The sequence below is a fragment of the Dermacentor variabilis genome, chromosome 2 (assembly GCF_050947875.1).
Source record: "Dermacentor variabilis isolate Ectoservices chromosome 2, ASM5094787v1, whole genome shotgun sequence".
Taxonomy (NCBI): Eukaryota; Metazoa; Arthropoda; class Arachnida; order Ixodida; family Ixodidae; genus Dermacentor; species Dermacentor variabilis.
The window spans coordinates 214,816,837-214,831,998 of NC_134569.1; the positions used below are offsets into that span (position 1 = coordinate 214,816,837).

Sequence of the window (15,162 nt, forward strand, 5' to 3'; positions counted from 1 at the left end):
GATTCGTCTTACGGGATGGACGGACAGGTTTCCTCGCTGGGTCGGCACAGAAATGCTTACACATAAAAAAAAAATAAGGCTGACAATCTCTTTTGCTGCAGTGTGTGCCGAAAAAAAGTGACGTTTGGGCCCGGTAACCTTATTGTTCGGTCACCGGCTTAAAATCTCTAGCGCGCCGAGATGAGCCCCCAATTTTCTGAGAGCAGCATCATTGAGCAGATTGTCGTCTTTCATGCTGAGACTAACGAAGATCGCGAGGACTCTAACAGTAGCGTAACGGAATTCTTAAATAAAAAAATAAGTGCCATTCCTCTCGGTGAAGGCGGGTGACCTGCGAAGCTGTGTATGTCGGCCCCTTAATGGCGAACTGTCCATTGTCGTGCGTGAAAAGCCGTATGCACATAAATGGAAGCCGAGACGCGACTAGTCGCTTGTCCACGATGAGGGACCTCAGAATATGATAAGGCACCGAGGGGGTATACATACTCAAGTATTGCTGCAAAACGCCGCACGACACCTTTTACGAACGAATCCCGGCACGTGGAATAGACACGCCCCCTCAGCGCATTCCGAGGGCACCCACTGCTTCATCGAAACCAAGGCGATTGTGCGTTGGTCGACGTCCCGCAGTGCAGTAATGGTTGTGAGGTCACTCGAAAAATCACAAGCGGTCACGCACAACACAGGCCACACAAAATTGATTCCCCACAAGCTCCCTCTGAAACCTGACGGTTGCTTTGGTGAAACGGCCCAAGTTTACGGAATCGGGGCCACATGGACGGTTCGCGTTTATTTTCGCCTCGCGGTCCTAGTGGATAACACGCTTACGGGACCGCCACCACGGGAGAGCGGAAGGAAAGGAAGGGGATACGCAAGCGCTTGGAGCGCCGACAAGGGGGAGGGCGGCGCGAACGCAGACATGGCGTATAGCATACAATGTAGTATCTGTTCTTATCACCTTAATATCTGATACGGCTTGTATTTGGGCCTAAAGTATTAAACTTATTTTTCCAAGTTGGCGGAGTTCTTAACCCTGCTTCACCTCCATCGCGGGTTGGCCCGGCATTGCACTACCTTCGGGATGGGCCTAGGTAAGGAGAGAAATTCTCGATCTACACGGCTCCACAGACTCGCGCATTTTTCACCCGGAACCTAGTCATATGGAGCTTCGCCTTAAAAATTAAGCAACTGTTACGCGTTCGTAAAACGTTAAGGCGAAAACCTGTTTGCATTATTGGCCTACTTTTTGTCACGATTAAGATACGTTTATGAAGCATTGTGGCAACTGTCCATCGGAGCGCACGACGGAACTCACCGATGATGAGCGGCGTCAGAACCAGCTGTGGAGGAAGACGACGAACGCGCAAGCAGTGGCACGAGCGCATCTCTGTGACCACGTGAGGTGTGCAATCAGGCACGCACTAGGCGCATATTTAGTAAGCCGGAACCGTGTAGCAGCCGTGGCTTCAGGGCAGCATGCTCGTCTCGCACCCCGAAGACCTGGGTTCGAGTCCCACCCAGACCGAAATGCAGCAAATGTTCTATTCAGCCCACTAATTTACTTCGTTTACAGAACCTCCCTGAGAAATGTGACGTCAATACGAGCATTTATTGTCGTGAGTTTACTCATTGGGGCATCGGGCGTTTTTCGTCACGGAGAAGTTAGGCCTAGGTCACAGCTAAGGGCACCGCCAACAAAGACACCGAAGGATTTGGCCTTAAAACAAAAGGGACATTCGGTTGGCTCATTCTTTCACAAATCAACTCGAAAGCTGGGAAACTTCAGAAAGATCAACAGTCGGAGCCCTTTAAGCTTCCTTATCTGTGACAGCGCTTTGTCGGCGCGCATAAATTGCCAATTTCTTGATCGCGCTGACGAAAGGCGGACGCGTACACACGTAATCCGTGCCCAGCCAAGCCCACCGCGCTTGTTCAACGTAGCCACCACGGAGCGTTTGCCAACGGAAGTCAACAAGGAGCAGGAAAGCAGGTAACAAACTGTGTGCGCCGAGAGAGCAGCGTCCCCGCCTCGGTAGCTGTTTCGTGCTGCGTTAGTGGAGCGCCGATGTCAAAGCGAGAGCCGCAGACGCTGAAGGAATGAACCACTTCGGTTCGCGGAAACGGTGCAAGGCTAGCCGCTCATAGCTTCTCGCACCGAACATCGATTGAGTAGGCATGCCAGTCAAGTAGGGGCGCATGTTTGAACTCCAGAACAACCAACCGACTCAAACCTTTACGGATTTGAACCCCTATAAACTGAGGGAACCGTAGCCTCTGCTAAACTGCACGGTATTTTGCGACGTAGAGTAACCCGTAGGAATGGAGGGGGCCGACGCGAGCGAGGCTCTGAGCGTTGGAGAAAAGGGTGGCAACTGATATTGGGCCTCGGAGAAGCGTTCGAGTACGCGCTAGCCTGTCGTCGACTGTCGCCGACGCGAATTGGGGCCGGATGCGGGTGGTAGCGCGTTGCTGTGCGACGCGTCGCGCCTATATAGTTGCGTACATCACCTGTCACAGTTGCGTCTAGTTTAACCTATGTGCTCTCAAGGCTACGCCAGCCTGTGGCGCGTCTCAATAGTAAGCATCCGGATTAGCACTTCGAAATCTATTTTCATTCGGAAAAGCGGTTGGGTTTATCCGGCAAATCAACTGTGACAGGGAGAAAGTGCTGTAGAGCTATAGGCCTTCCTAACGCTGCGCTGAAGTAGCGCGTAGTTCGTCCAGGATGGCAAATCTCTCTGCCTTGTTCTCTCGACAGATCTTGTTGGGCCTGCACAGAACTTCAGGGTCGCAACGTCCGGGCTGCCTCGCGCTGGCTGTCTACAGCGTCGCTGTCGACCGCTCGGCGACAAGGCGGCAGTTAATGAGTCGCAGCTTGCTCGGCGCGGCCGGCCTCTGCGTAGCGAACAACCCACCGGCACCACGTTTTTTGGCGTTTCGCCGTTTGCTTTGCCTGTCTTCTTGCCTGCGATCGTGTAGCACACTGCCGCCCGCGTCGACCCCACCAAGAGTTTTTGGCCGTTTCAGCTTCTTTAGCGGGAGCTCGTCTGTCATTTTCGCGCTTCGATCTAGGCACTGTACTTGCTTTGGTCGCGTATATTTTCACGATATTTAGTCCTGAGTATACAGCGCTCTCACAGCAGGCGACGAAAAAGCGGATGCGTCGCGAACTTGCTCTGGATTGATCGACAGGACATAGAGCCTTGAACTTCGAAGGAAATGAAGCGAACCCACCCATGTCTCGGTCAATGTTTGTGGCAGCATTAGAACTTATCTTGAAGTGCGACACGTGATTTCCATGAATAGCTCGGGGACCGTTGTATTTACCATAAGACCAACAAAAAATAAACCCTATCCTGCTTCGTGCCTCTGCACTTGTGTGACTATCAGGAACCTAATGGTTACAGATGAGAGACTTTCTTCGCAGCCTTTAGAGTTGGCAAGCCATGCTCACACATTTTATCGACATATGCAAGCCGCTGGAGATTGTTGAGATTCAGGTTGAGCGGCCTGTTGCGTTTCGCCTGCGACACGTGGTTTTGCCGGCGCGACGGCGGCGGGGCGGCGGACATTTTGGCCCGATCGTCGTCACCGCAACACTCATCGCCAGGTGTTTCCAGGCGCGTCTGCGGCGATGCGACCGCCTAGGGATTTCGTTCCAGTCATTGTGCCCGAAACAGGCGAGGCCAAAGCAGGGATCTCCTTCCAGTTATTGGGCCCGAAACAGGCGATGCCAAAGCAGGGATCTCGTTCCAGTCATTGTGCCCGAAACAGGCGATGCCAAAGCAGGGACCATCTTCTCGTTACAGTCATTGTGTCCGACCGGCAGCGCCACGACAGTGTGCTGCGCAGCGCCACGACAGTATGCTGCGCAGCGCCACGACAGTGTGCTGCGCAGCGCCACGACCAGGTGCTACGAGATCGTGCGCAGCGCCACGACATGGTGCTACGGCATCGCTACGACAGTGTGCGTCACCATTAGCCCATTGTACATTCACGTGCTCGTCTTTTGAGGGGTTCCTTCTTGCCCTCAACTGCGAGAGTATAAAAACAGCTGCCCCCGGACGCCAGAGGAGGGCTCCGATTTCTTCTGCTGAGTGAAGTGCTCTCCCGTCTCTCTACTTCGGTCAACCTGACCGCCAACTCTTTGCGATGTTAAAATAAACAAGTTGTTTCGTTGTTACCAGTCGACTCATGCTTTGCCGGGACCTTCGGATGCTTCCAGTTGTACCCCAGGCCGCCAGGCCAACGCTACCCTTGGGGCTTGCGACCCAGGTACAACCACGGGCGTCAGCGCCGAGTTCCCATCCGATCGCTCCAGTGCCGGATCCAAATATCTGGTTGCCAGCGGTGAGATCGCCTACGACTTCAAACAACTGTCTGCCAGCGGCGAGATCACGACAACGGAGGCCAGCAGCAAAGAGATGCAGTTGACTGTATGCTGAGCAGCTCAACGACGATCCGGGAGCAGTGCAACGAGCCCTGTGTGACGACTGGTTGCCTGCAGCGGAACGACTGCGCGGAATTCCTGCCTGCGAGGTTTGGTGAGTGCGGGACTTTCTTCTTCTGAGCTTTGCCAGGCTTTTGTTAGTGTTAGAAACAGAGCTGGTAATTGTGGTTGTCGTTGCTGCCGGGTTAGTTTGCGGCAAGACAATAGTAAGCAGTAGAAAAAGCAGCATTCAGAGCAGCCATGGATTTGAAGTCGTTGCGCAAACCGAAATTGTTGGAGCTTGCAAGAGAGTTGGGTCTGGATGTCTCAGACAAACTAAGAAAACCGGAACTGATAACGGCTATTCTTGAGTTAGAGGCTGAGGATGACGAGCTGTCGGAATGCCTTGAGACTATTGAGGAGAGGTCAAAAAGACAGGAGCGCGAACTTAAAGAGCAGAAAGAAAAAGAAGAGCGCGAACACGCTTTGGAAATGAAGCGTCTCGAGGTAGAGATGGAACGCGCTCGTAATGGAAGTCGGGCACACGGTGCAGGAGAACGCGTATTGTTCAAAATGACTGACCTGATGCGGCCGTTTAAGCTTGGAGAGGACATTGGTTTGTTCCTGGTTAACTTTGAGCGAACGTGCGAGAAGCAGGGGTTCTCTCGGGAAACGTGGCCACAGCGCTTGCTCACTTTGTTACCCGGCGAGGCGGCCGACGTAGTCGCTCGCTTGGATAGAGAGGAAGCAGAGGATTTCGACAAAGTAAAATCGAGTCTGCTAAAAAAGTACCGGCTGTCTGCGGAAGCGTTCCGTCGGAAGTTTCGGGAAAATGAGAAAGGCAAAAGTGAGTCATATACAGAGTTTGCGTATAGGCTTATGTCGAACATGCAGGAGTGGCTCAAAGAAGAGAAAGCGTTTGGTGACCACGATAAAGTTCTGCAGTGTTTCGGGCTAGAACAGTTTTATAGTCGGTTACCGGAGAACGTGCGATACTGGGTCTTGGATAGGCCAGACGTGAGTACGGTGGCTAGAGCCGCTGAGCTAGCCGAGGAGTTTGTGACGCGTCGAGCTCGCGGAGCTAAGGACGGTCAAAAGGGTGAATTTGGCTCCAAGTCTGAGAGGCCAAGGTTCACGCCCATGAGATTTAAGGGGGACACGCGTAGTGAGGATGCGAGTGAAAGCAATCCGACCAAACGTAAAGAGACGGCAGCCGAAGCCGAACGCAGAAAGCGGTTCGAGATGAGGCGAGCGGGCGTTTGTTATACGTGCCAGAAGCCGGGTCACTTTTCGGCGCAGTGTCCGGAAACAACACCAAAAGTTGTGTTTTTTTCAATAGGCAGCACTGACGAGAACATGAAGCTTCTTGAGCCTTACATGCGAGACCTCCTCGTAAACGGGAAAGAGTGCCGAGTGCTTCGCGATTCCGCAGCTACGATGGATGTAGTTCACCCGTCTTACGTAGAACCCCATATGTTCACGGGCGAGTGCGCGTGGATCAAGCAAGCCGTGGAAGCTCATAGCGTGTGTCTGCCGGTAGCAAAAGTGCTTATTGAAGGACCTTTCGGAGCGCTTGAGACGGAGGCGGCAGTGTCATCTATGCTGCCACCCTAGTACCCGTACCTATTTTCAAACAGGTCCGATCACCTCCTGCGCGAGAAGGGGCTTTTGTTTGGTGAAGCTAGTGTTCAGGCCTTAACCAGATCGAAGGTTCGGGAGCTCGCTGCAAAGGCGGTAGTTGCGGGGCCGACGTTATCAAACAACGAAAAAGGGTCAGAGGCGCAGCAAGCTGATATTCAGAGCACGCCCGAACAGAATAAAATTGAGTCTGTAGCGTTGAAGGCGCCAGATACTGGAGAGGAAAATCCCGACGCGGGAAAGTTAGAAGAGCTATCTACTGATTTGCTCATCGCGCCTACGTCAGACGGACTTGATAGGTTGCTAAAAGTCAGCCGGACGGCTTTGATAGCCGAGCAAAAAAAGGATGGCAGCCTGGAAAACGTGCGCTGCAATGTCAAAGAAGGTATCGCCAGGAAAACTGCGCGTTTTGTGGAAAGAGGTGGAGTCCTGTACCGGAAGTATCTAGACCGCCGAGGAGTGGAGTTCGACCAGCTGGTCGTGCCTCAATGCTATCGTCAGGATCTGTTGCGCTTGTCACATGGGGGTTCGTGGTCCGGACACCTAGGAGTTAAGAAAACTAAGGACCGTCTCTTGCAAGAGTACTATTGGCCAGGGTGTTTTCGGGACGCAGACCATTTCGTGAGGACATGTGACACTTGTCAGCGGGTGGGCAAACCAGGGGACAAATCGAGGGCGCCGTTGAAATTGGTACCTATCATTACGGAGCCTTTTAGACGGCTCGTTATTGATACAGTGGGACCTCTGCCGGTAACAGCCACGGGGTACAGACACATTTTGACTGTGATCTGCCCAGCGACAAAGTTCCCTGAAGCAGTGCCGCTTAAAGAACTCAGCTCAGTTGAGATAGTTAATGCACTACTGTCCATATTTGCGCGAGTTGGTTTTCCTGCAGAAATTCAATCAGATCAGGGCACAGTGTTTACTAGCGCTTTGACGACAACTTTTCTCGAAAGGTGTGGGGTAAAGCTGCTACACAGCTCAGTGTACCACCCACAGTCGAATTCCGTTGAGAAGCTCCACTCCGTCATGAAGCGCGTGTTGAGAGCCTTGTGTTTTGAACATCAAACTGACTGGGAGCTGTGTCTGCCTGGGGTGATGTTTGCTTTAAGGACCGCGCCGCATGCGGCTACGGGGTTTTCGCCAGCTGAACTGGTGTACGGTCGCTCGCTTCGATCTCCGCTTCGCATGCTTCGAGAATCATGGGAAGGTAGGGGCGACGACCCAGTCGTGGTGGAGTACGTGCTTAAGCTCCTCGAACGCTTAAGAAGGGCACAGGAGTTGTCAGGTGAAGCAATGACAAAGGCCCAGCAGAGGGCCAAGGTTTATTATGATCGGACAGCCAGGGCCCGTCGTTTTGAGGTTGGCGATGAGGTCATGATATTGCGCACATCGCTAAACAACAAACTAGACGTGCAGTGGGAGGGCCCAGCGCGAATTGTTCAGAAACTGTCGGACGTTAACTACGTGGTAAGTCTGCCAGGAAAGCGGAAAGCACAGCAAGTTTACCACTGTAATCTGCTCAAACCTTATAGACAAAGGGAAGCAGTGGTGTGCATGATGGTAAACGTTCCTGAAGAGCTTCCGGTCGAGCTTCCGGGACTAGGCTCAGTGACGAACAGGGAAGACACCGGTCAAGTCATTAGTGACCTTATCAGTAAAGCACCGCTGTCGCCTGAGCAGAAAACCGAACTACACCAGCTATTACAAGAGTTTCAAGGTCTGTTCTCTGAGAGGCCTGGTAGGACTTCTGTACTTACTCATGATATAGAACTTACCTCCACAGAGCCAGTACGATCCAAGGCGTATCGGGTGTCACCCCGCCAGAGCGATATTATGGAGGCTGAGGTAAAGAAAATGCTACAGCTCGGTGTTATTGAGGCAGGTGAGAGTGATTATACCTCCCCTTTGATTTTAGTTGAGGTACCGGGCAAGGAACCTCGTCCTTGCGTCGACTACCGCAGGCTTAATTCCATCACTAAGGATCAAATTTATCCGATCCCTAACATCGAGGAGCGCCTTGAGAAAGTTAGTAGCGCTCAGTTTATTTCCACCCTAGATCTTGTCAGGGGTTATTGGCAGGTTCCACTTACAGAAGAGGCTAGTAGGTATGCGGCGTTCATTTCACCAATGGGAACATTCCGTCCTAAAGTGTTGAGTTTTGGTTTGAAGAACGCGCCATACTGTTTTTCAAGTCTCATGGATAAAGTGTTGCGGGGACAGCAAGAATTCGCTTTACCGTATCTAGACGACGTAGCGATATTCTCCGCATCCTGGTCTGAGCATATGACACACTTGCGGGCAGTGCTAACCCGCCTGCGCGAAGCAGGCTTGACAGTAAAGGCTCCTAAGTGCCAGTTAGCACAGGCCGAGGTTGTCTACCTCGGTCACGTGATTGGTCAGGGTCGTCGCCGCCCCTCTGAAATAAAAGTGGCCGCTGTGCGAGACTTTCCGCAACCGCGCACAAAGACCGATATTCGGTCGTTCTTAGGTGTCGCCGGCTACTATCAGAGGTACATCCCTAGGTACTCTGATATCGCGGCTCCCCTGACGGATGCTCTAAGAAAGACAGAGCCTCAAACAGTCGTCTGGGACGAGACAAAGGAAAGAGCTTTTAGCGCCCTAAAGAGTGCCCTAACAAGCCAGCCTGTGCTACGATCGCCAGACTATACAAAAGGGTTCATTGTTCAGTGCGATGCTAGTGAGCGAGGCATGGGCGTTGTACTGTGCCAACGGGAAAATGGAGAAGTAGAACACCCCGTCCTGTATGCTAGTCGTAAGCTGACCAGTCGTGAGCAGGCGTATAGCGCCACCGAGAAAGAGTGTGCATGTCTCGTGTGGGCCGTTCAGAAATTGTCATGCTATCTAGCCGGCTCGAGGTTTATCATTGAGACAGATCACTGCCCTCTCCAATGGCTGCAGACCATCTCTCCCAAAAATGGCCGCCTCCTGCGCTGGAGCCTCGCTTTACAACAATATTCCTTTGAGGTGCGTTACAAAAAGGGGAGTCTCAACGGTAACGCCGATGGCTTAAGTCGAAGCCCCTAACGTAGGAATCAGCCTCAAAATTGTTTGTTACTGATGTTTTTCTTCCTGAGGCAGGATTTTTTTTAACATATTGCTTTTGTTTAGTGTTTCAAAGTGATGATATGCTTTCTAGTGCAATTTTTCAATTTGTGGACGCGTTCTGAGTGATGCTAGACTACTGTAAGGAACTAGGCAGTGGTATAAAAAGGGGAAAGAGCCTGGCAGGGCTTAGTGAGGGTTGTGCCGTGCTTGCTGACTGAGCGGTTGAGTTTTCAGCGTAGTTCTAACGCTTGCCGGGAACGAGAACAAAAATGTGAACTCTCCCGAAGTCACTTTGCAGTGTCCCGTGCGAACCTGAACGAGAGAACGAGGCCTTCTCTGTGCGCTGCGCTCAAGAAACGTCAAGGGACGCCCGACTTCGGTTATGAGCATCATCGAGCGACATCCCTCCGGACAGCGGATGCAGTCCCCTGTCCATCGGGATCTCTTTTCCCCGGCGGGGCGGTCTGTTGCGTTTCGCCTGCGACACGTGGTTTTGCCGGCGCGACGGCGGCGGGGCGGCGGACATTTTGGCCCGATCGTCGTCACCGCAACACTCATCGCCAGGTGTTTCCAGGCGCGTCTGCGGCGATGCGACCGCCTAGGGATTTCGTTCCAGTCATTGTGCCCGAAACAGGCGAGGCCAAAGCAGGGATCTCCTTCCAGTTATTGGGCCCGAAACAGGCGATGCCAAAGCAGGGATCTCGTTCCAGTCATTGTGCCCGAAACAGGCGATGCCAAAGCAGGGACCATCTTCTCGTTACAGTCATTGTGTCCGACCGGCAGCGCCACGACAGTGTGCTGCGCAGCGCCACGACAGTATGCTGCGCAGCGCCACGACAGTGTGCTGCGCAGCGCCACGACCAGGTGCTACGAGATCGTGCGCAGCGCCACGACATGGTGCTACGGCATCGCTACGACAGTGTGCGTCACCATTAGCCCATTGTACATTCACGTGCTCGTCTTTTGAGGGGTTCCTTCTTGCCCTCAACTGCGAGAGTATAAAAACAGCTGCCCCCGGACGCCAGAGGAGGGCTCCGATTTCTTCTGCTGAGTGAAGTGCTCTCCCGTCTCTCTACTTCGGTCAACCTGACCGCCAACTCTTTGCGATGTTAAAATAAACAAGTTGTTTCGTTGTTACCAGTCGACTCATGCTTTGCCGGGACCTTCGGATGCTTCCAGTTGTACCCCAGGCCGCCAGGCCAACGCTACCCTTGGGGCTTGCGACCCAGGTACAACCACGGGCGTCAGCGCCGAGTTCCCAACAGATCGTACCAGCAGTCCGATCCAAACAGGCCTTCCTTATTGGCCGAACGTGAGCGACGGTTCGAAACCTGTACCAGCCTTTTCACCCTAAATAAAATTTGGGAAACGTCTTGGTTTTCAAATTGAAAAATGCGGTAGTTGTTTATTCCCACGATTGGCGAAACTCGAGGCATACGAAAAGGCCGCGTCAAAGACCTGCTACGTACTACGGTGAACTCATCGTCCTAGAAGACGAGGTTGACGTGACAGAGCCTGTTGCGTACTACAGGGTAGCGTACCGTACTGCTGCCGAGAAGTAGCGACGCCTGCCTAACGAAGCTCGACCGACATTACTTATTGGGTAGCGTGGCGTTGTCGGCGGGCTTTAGGCATCCGGTAGATCATGGCGACCAAGCAGGGCGAGACGATTTGCTCGTGCGAAACTTGCACTGTTTATTCAAAGGTAGTTGAAAGAAAATAAGAAGAGCATGAAGTATGAAGTATCAAGTATGAAGTATCTCAAAGTACATTTCGGAGCCCCTTAAATAGGCTCTCTACAAGTGTGGGCGGGATCTTGCTTCCGTCGATGACACGTGACAGGCATGGAGAGAGGGCGCCTCCTCCTGCAATACCGAGTACGGGAAGGAGAAGTCTATCCTCTTTTCGACGAATCCGGGGAGAAGGTCGGGTGAATGACCTCTCCAGCGCCGTGGGGTCCGGCCAAGAGAAGGTGAAGGGGATGAGGTCGCCCGTGGGCTCCGGCTCAGAGGGTAGGGTGAATGACCTGTCGCCACGTGGTGTCAGACGCCAACCCTAACAAGCCCACTCCACGCGGCTCCACTAAAGTATGATAATGCTGTCGCTCAATATAGCGGCAGTGACAAAGTAATTTTGTGTCACTGGTATCAGGTAAGTTGCAGTCTGAAACAGGAGGCTGCAAATGAAGCATAAGCAGCTTGTGCGTATTGCGCAGCTGCATGCGGGCTGCTGGTGCGCGCTTTTCATTTCATGTGGTTCGAGCAAGCATGCGCTCCCGTTAGGGTTAGTGCTTTTCTTAGAGTTCTATAGGCCTTAATTTGGCGTAAGAAATTGTTGATCGGCGGAGAAAATTTCATTTTTTTGTATTTGCTTTCCAACTACAGCACTGGTACGACGACAAGGGTTTGAGTGTCTCTTCTATAGAACATGATTAAACTCGCTGCCTTGGGGCTTTCGTTCTTTATAACACTATCAAATCTTCGTCATCGATAAAATATTAACTAATTCAGAGCAGATTCTGTCCAACCATAACGACGTCATGAGGAGAGAGCACGGGTGCTTTCTTGCCCCTCCGTTTTGACGTCTTTACGTGGTTACCAAGACCTATGTATCTCGGAGGCGCATAAGTTAGCAATACAGCATATATTTCCTATTTTGTGCCCATATAAAAGGAAGCGCTTCCACGGAACCTGCTAGCTAAAGACCTGTGCCGGATTTTCGTGACTGCATTTTCACCCGGGACACCCGGCAACGCTCTCTACCTGTTCAGTGTACGAAAACTTCCGAAGCTTTGCGGCCAGAGAAGCGGTTCCCTGCTGTTACGGCTGCGGAGCGGGAGGCTGCGGAACGTTGCGATAGCATGGGCGTGGTATCGCAACCAATTCGGTCATTGTGACTGGCTGCGATACAGTTATCAGATTCCTTAGTTGAGTCGCCTAGGGAAGACGGCGGTGTTAAAAGGGGAGACTTTTCGTGCAGTGGGGCTGACGTATCCTGATGTGAACTCGAATGTTGAACTTGCTCCTGTATGGAGTGGGCTTCCGTAAGTGGAGCCATGTAACTGTAAATAACTAAGCAAATGACGATATAAATAATGTCAAACAAACCCTTTTTCTTTCATTCCAACCACAGGACGTATTCGTCGATGAGGTTGGTGGATTCCTTGCCCTAACGCCACCTCGACCCGCAACGACAACAACAACGCACACACACACTTTTCGGGGACACATGCGCAGGTTACTCGGAGATTACGATGTGCAGTGTGACTTCATCGGGTCATCAATCTCTGCTGTCTTGCACGAAAGCTCTGGAACGTGGTTGCGGTGGCGGTCGATTTCTTGCACGAAGCAGGTGCAGTACTAAAACATTTCGCTGACCGTAACTCACTCCTGAGAACGGAAAAAATTGCTTTTTTCGTGTCAAAGGGAAAGCATAGCGTTCATTAGGGAAAGAAAGGTAAGCTCTACTGTTTCATGCAAATTATTTGTAAACAAATCAAGCTTACTTTGCAAACATTGTCGAATTATATATATTAATCATGTAAACGTAGATAAGCACCTCACATACGCAAACACAAAGCGAAACAGGCTAGCAATTCTTCCCTGAAAGAGATCCAACGCCCGCCTGCTTCAAAAGGAGATAAAAGAAGAAGAGGAAAGGACAAAAGAATTCGGAGATAGAACAGACGGAAACTTACAAATTTTAGCAACAATGTAACTCAGCGAAATAAAAAGAAAGCCTTGAATCGCAATCATGAAGCTACCTATGCCTAATACACACAGACGGTCGGGCCACGAAGTGGTCAGTAGGAAAAATGCTCCAGGGAATATCCGCACAGTGTCTCCGCACGGCTCCGTTTGAGCGGTTGCGTTTCTGAGTCAGAGTCAGTGTCAGTAGTGGTATTATTTAGCAACATATATAATGAATGACGAAAAAATGTGTATACAGAAGGCGGTCCCATTGTCAGAGACTGAATCGGGACCTCCTGTGGTAGTGAATGTAGAAAAACTAAAGCAGCAAACACCAGTAGCAAAATCAAACAATAAAATACATCGCAGACAAAAAAAAGAAACAAAGAGCAGCAAACAAAGGAACCAAAACAACAGTTAGACAGCGTAAAAGCAAAGGTAATTCAATACGCCAAAGCAGTTGTCGGATGGTTACAGGGTAAAAATACTAAAATGAAACGTTAGGAAAGAACGCATGAGAAAGTCGCATCTATTTTCAGCACTGTAATAGAACCCCTGATGAGATGCTTCATCAAGAAAAGTTTGTGGACAGGTAGGTAGGATAGGGAGCGGGGCAACAATAAGAAATAACCACAATTATGCAGAATATGGCTTGGGTGTGAAGAAAGTTTTCAGTTCTTTTTTGAATTTACCAATAGATTGAGTGGTTTTGATTGCCGGTAGTATACCATTTCAGAGACGGATTCCGGTGAAGTCTGCCGTTTGTTCGCGATAGTTGGCAAGAACAGAGGGTAAAATTAAATTCTGATGGTGTGCAAACCTTGTCAAATTAGTGTTCACTAAGTTGGATTGAGGGATGATTAACAGAGGAAGCTCATTGTTGATTTACTTGAATAATAATATACCTAGCTTGTATTTGAAAGTGTTATCAACCGTTAGGATGTTGTTGGCATGTTAGAGTGCTTTCGTGTCACTGCGATAGGGACTACGCGTAAGTATTCTAATGGATTGATTTTGTAAAGTTTGAAGGGAGACAAGGTGGCTGCTGCAGGTATTGCCCCAAGATGTGCTACAGTAATTAATATGGGAATGAATAAAAGCGGAGTCTAGAGGAACTTGAAAGAGCCTAGTGGAATATGAAATCCCACAAGTAACGCCGGAAGAAGTAAAGAAAGCCTTGGGAGCTATGCAAAGGGGGAAGGCGGCTGGAGACGATCAGGTAACAGCAAATTTGTTGAAGGATGGTGCGCAGATTGTTCTAGAAAAACTGGCCACCCTGTATACGCAATGACTCATGACTTCGAGCGTACCGGAATCTTGGAAGAACGCTAACATAATCCTAATCCATAAGAAAGGGGCGCCAAAGACTTGAAAAATTATAGACCGATCAGCTTACTGCCCGTTGCTAACAAAGTATTTACTAAGGTAATCGCAAATAGAATCACGAACACCTTAGACTTCTGTCAACCAAAGGACCAGGCAGGATTCCGTAAAGGCTACTCAAGAATATACCATATTCACACTATCATTCAGGCTGAGAGAAACTGCGGAATATAACCAACACTTATATATAGCTTTCATTGATTACGAGAAAGCGTTGGATTATGTCGAAACCTCAGCAGTCAGGGAGGCATTACGGAATCAGGGTGTAGATGAGCCGTATGTAAAAATACTGAAAGATATCTATAGCGGCTCCACAGCTACCGTAGTCCTCCGTAAAGAAAGCAACAAAATCCCAATAAAGAAAGCCGTCAGGCAGGAAGATACGATCTCTCCAATGCTATTCACAGCATGTTTGCAGGAGATATTCTGAGACCTGCATTGGGAAGAATTGGGGATAAGAGTTAATGCAGAATGCCTTAGTAACTTGCGATTCGCTGATGATATTGCCTTGCTTAGTAACCCAGGGGACCAATTGCAATGCATGCTCACTGACCTGGAGAGGCAAAGCAGAAGGGTCGGTACAAAAATTAATCTACAGAAAACTAAAATAATGTTTAATAGTCTCGGAAGAGAACAGCAGTTTACGCTAGGTAGCGAGACACTGGAAGTGGTAAGGGAATACATCTACTTAGGACAGGTAGTGACCACGGATCCGGATCATGAGACTGAAATAATCAGAATAGAATGGGCTGGGGTGCGTTTGGCAGGCATTCTCAAATCATGAACAGCAGGTTGCCACTACCCCTCAAGAGAAAAGTGTATAACAGCTGTGTCGTACCAGTACTCACGTATGGGGCAGAAACCTGGAGGCTTACGAAAAGGGTTCTTCTTAAATTGAGGACGACGCAACGAGCTAGGGAAAGAAGAATGATGGGTGTAACGTTAAGGGATAAG

At 50.5% G+C, this 15,162-nt stretch overlaps 1 pseudogene; it reads left to right on the plus strand.

The window, feature by feature from the left end:
• The first annotated feature begins 917 nt into the window (after nucleotides 1-917).
• On the plus strand, nucleotides 918-1,096 carry LOC142573396 (U2 spliceosomal RNA; annotated as a pseudogene).
• The last annotated feature ends 14,066 nt before the right edge of the window (nucleotides 1,097-15,162 follow it).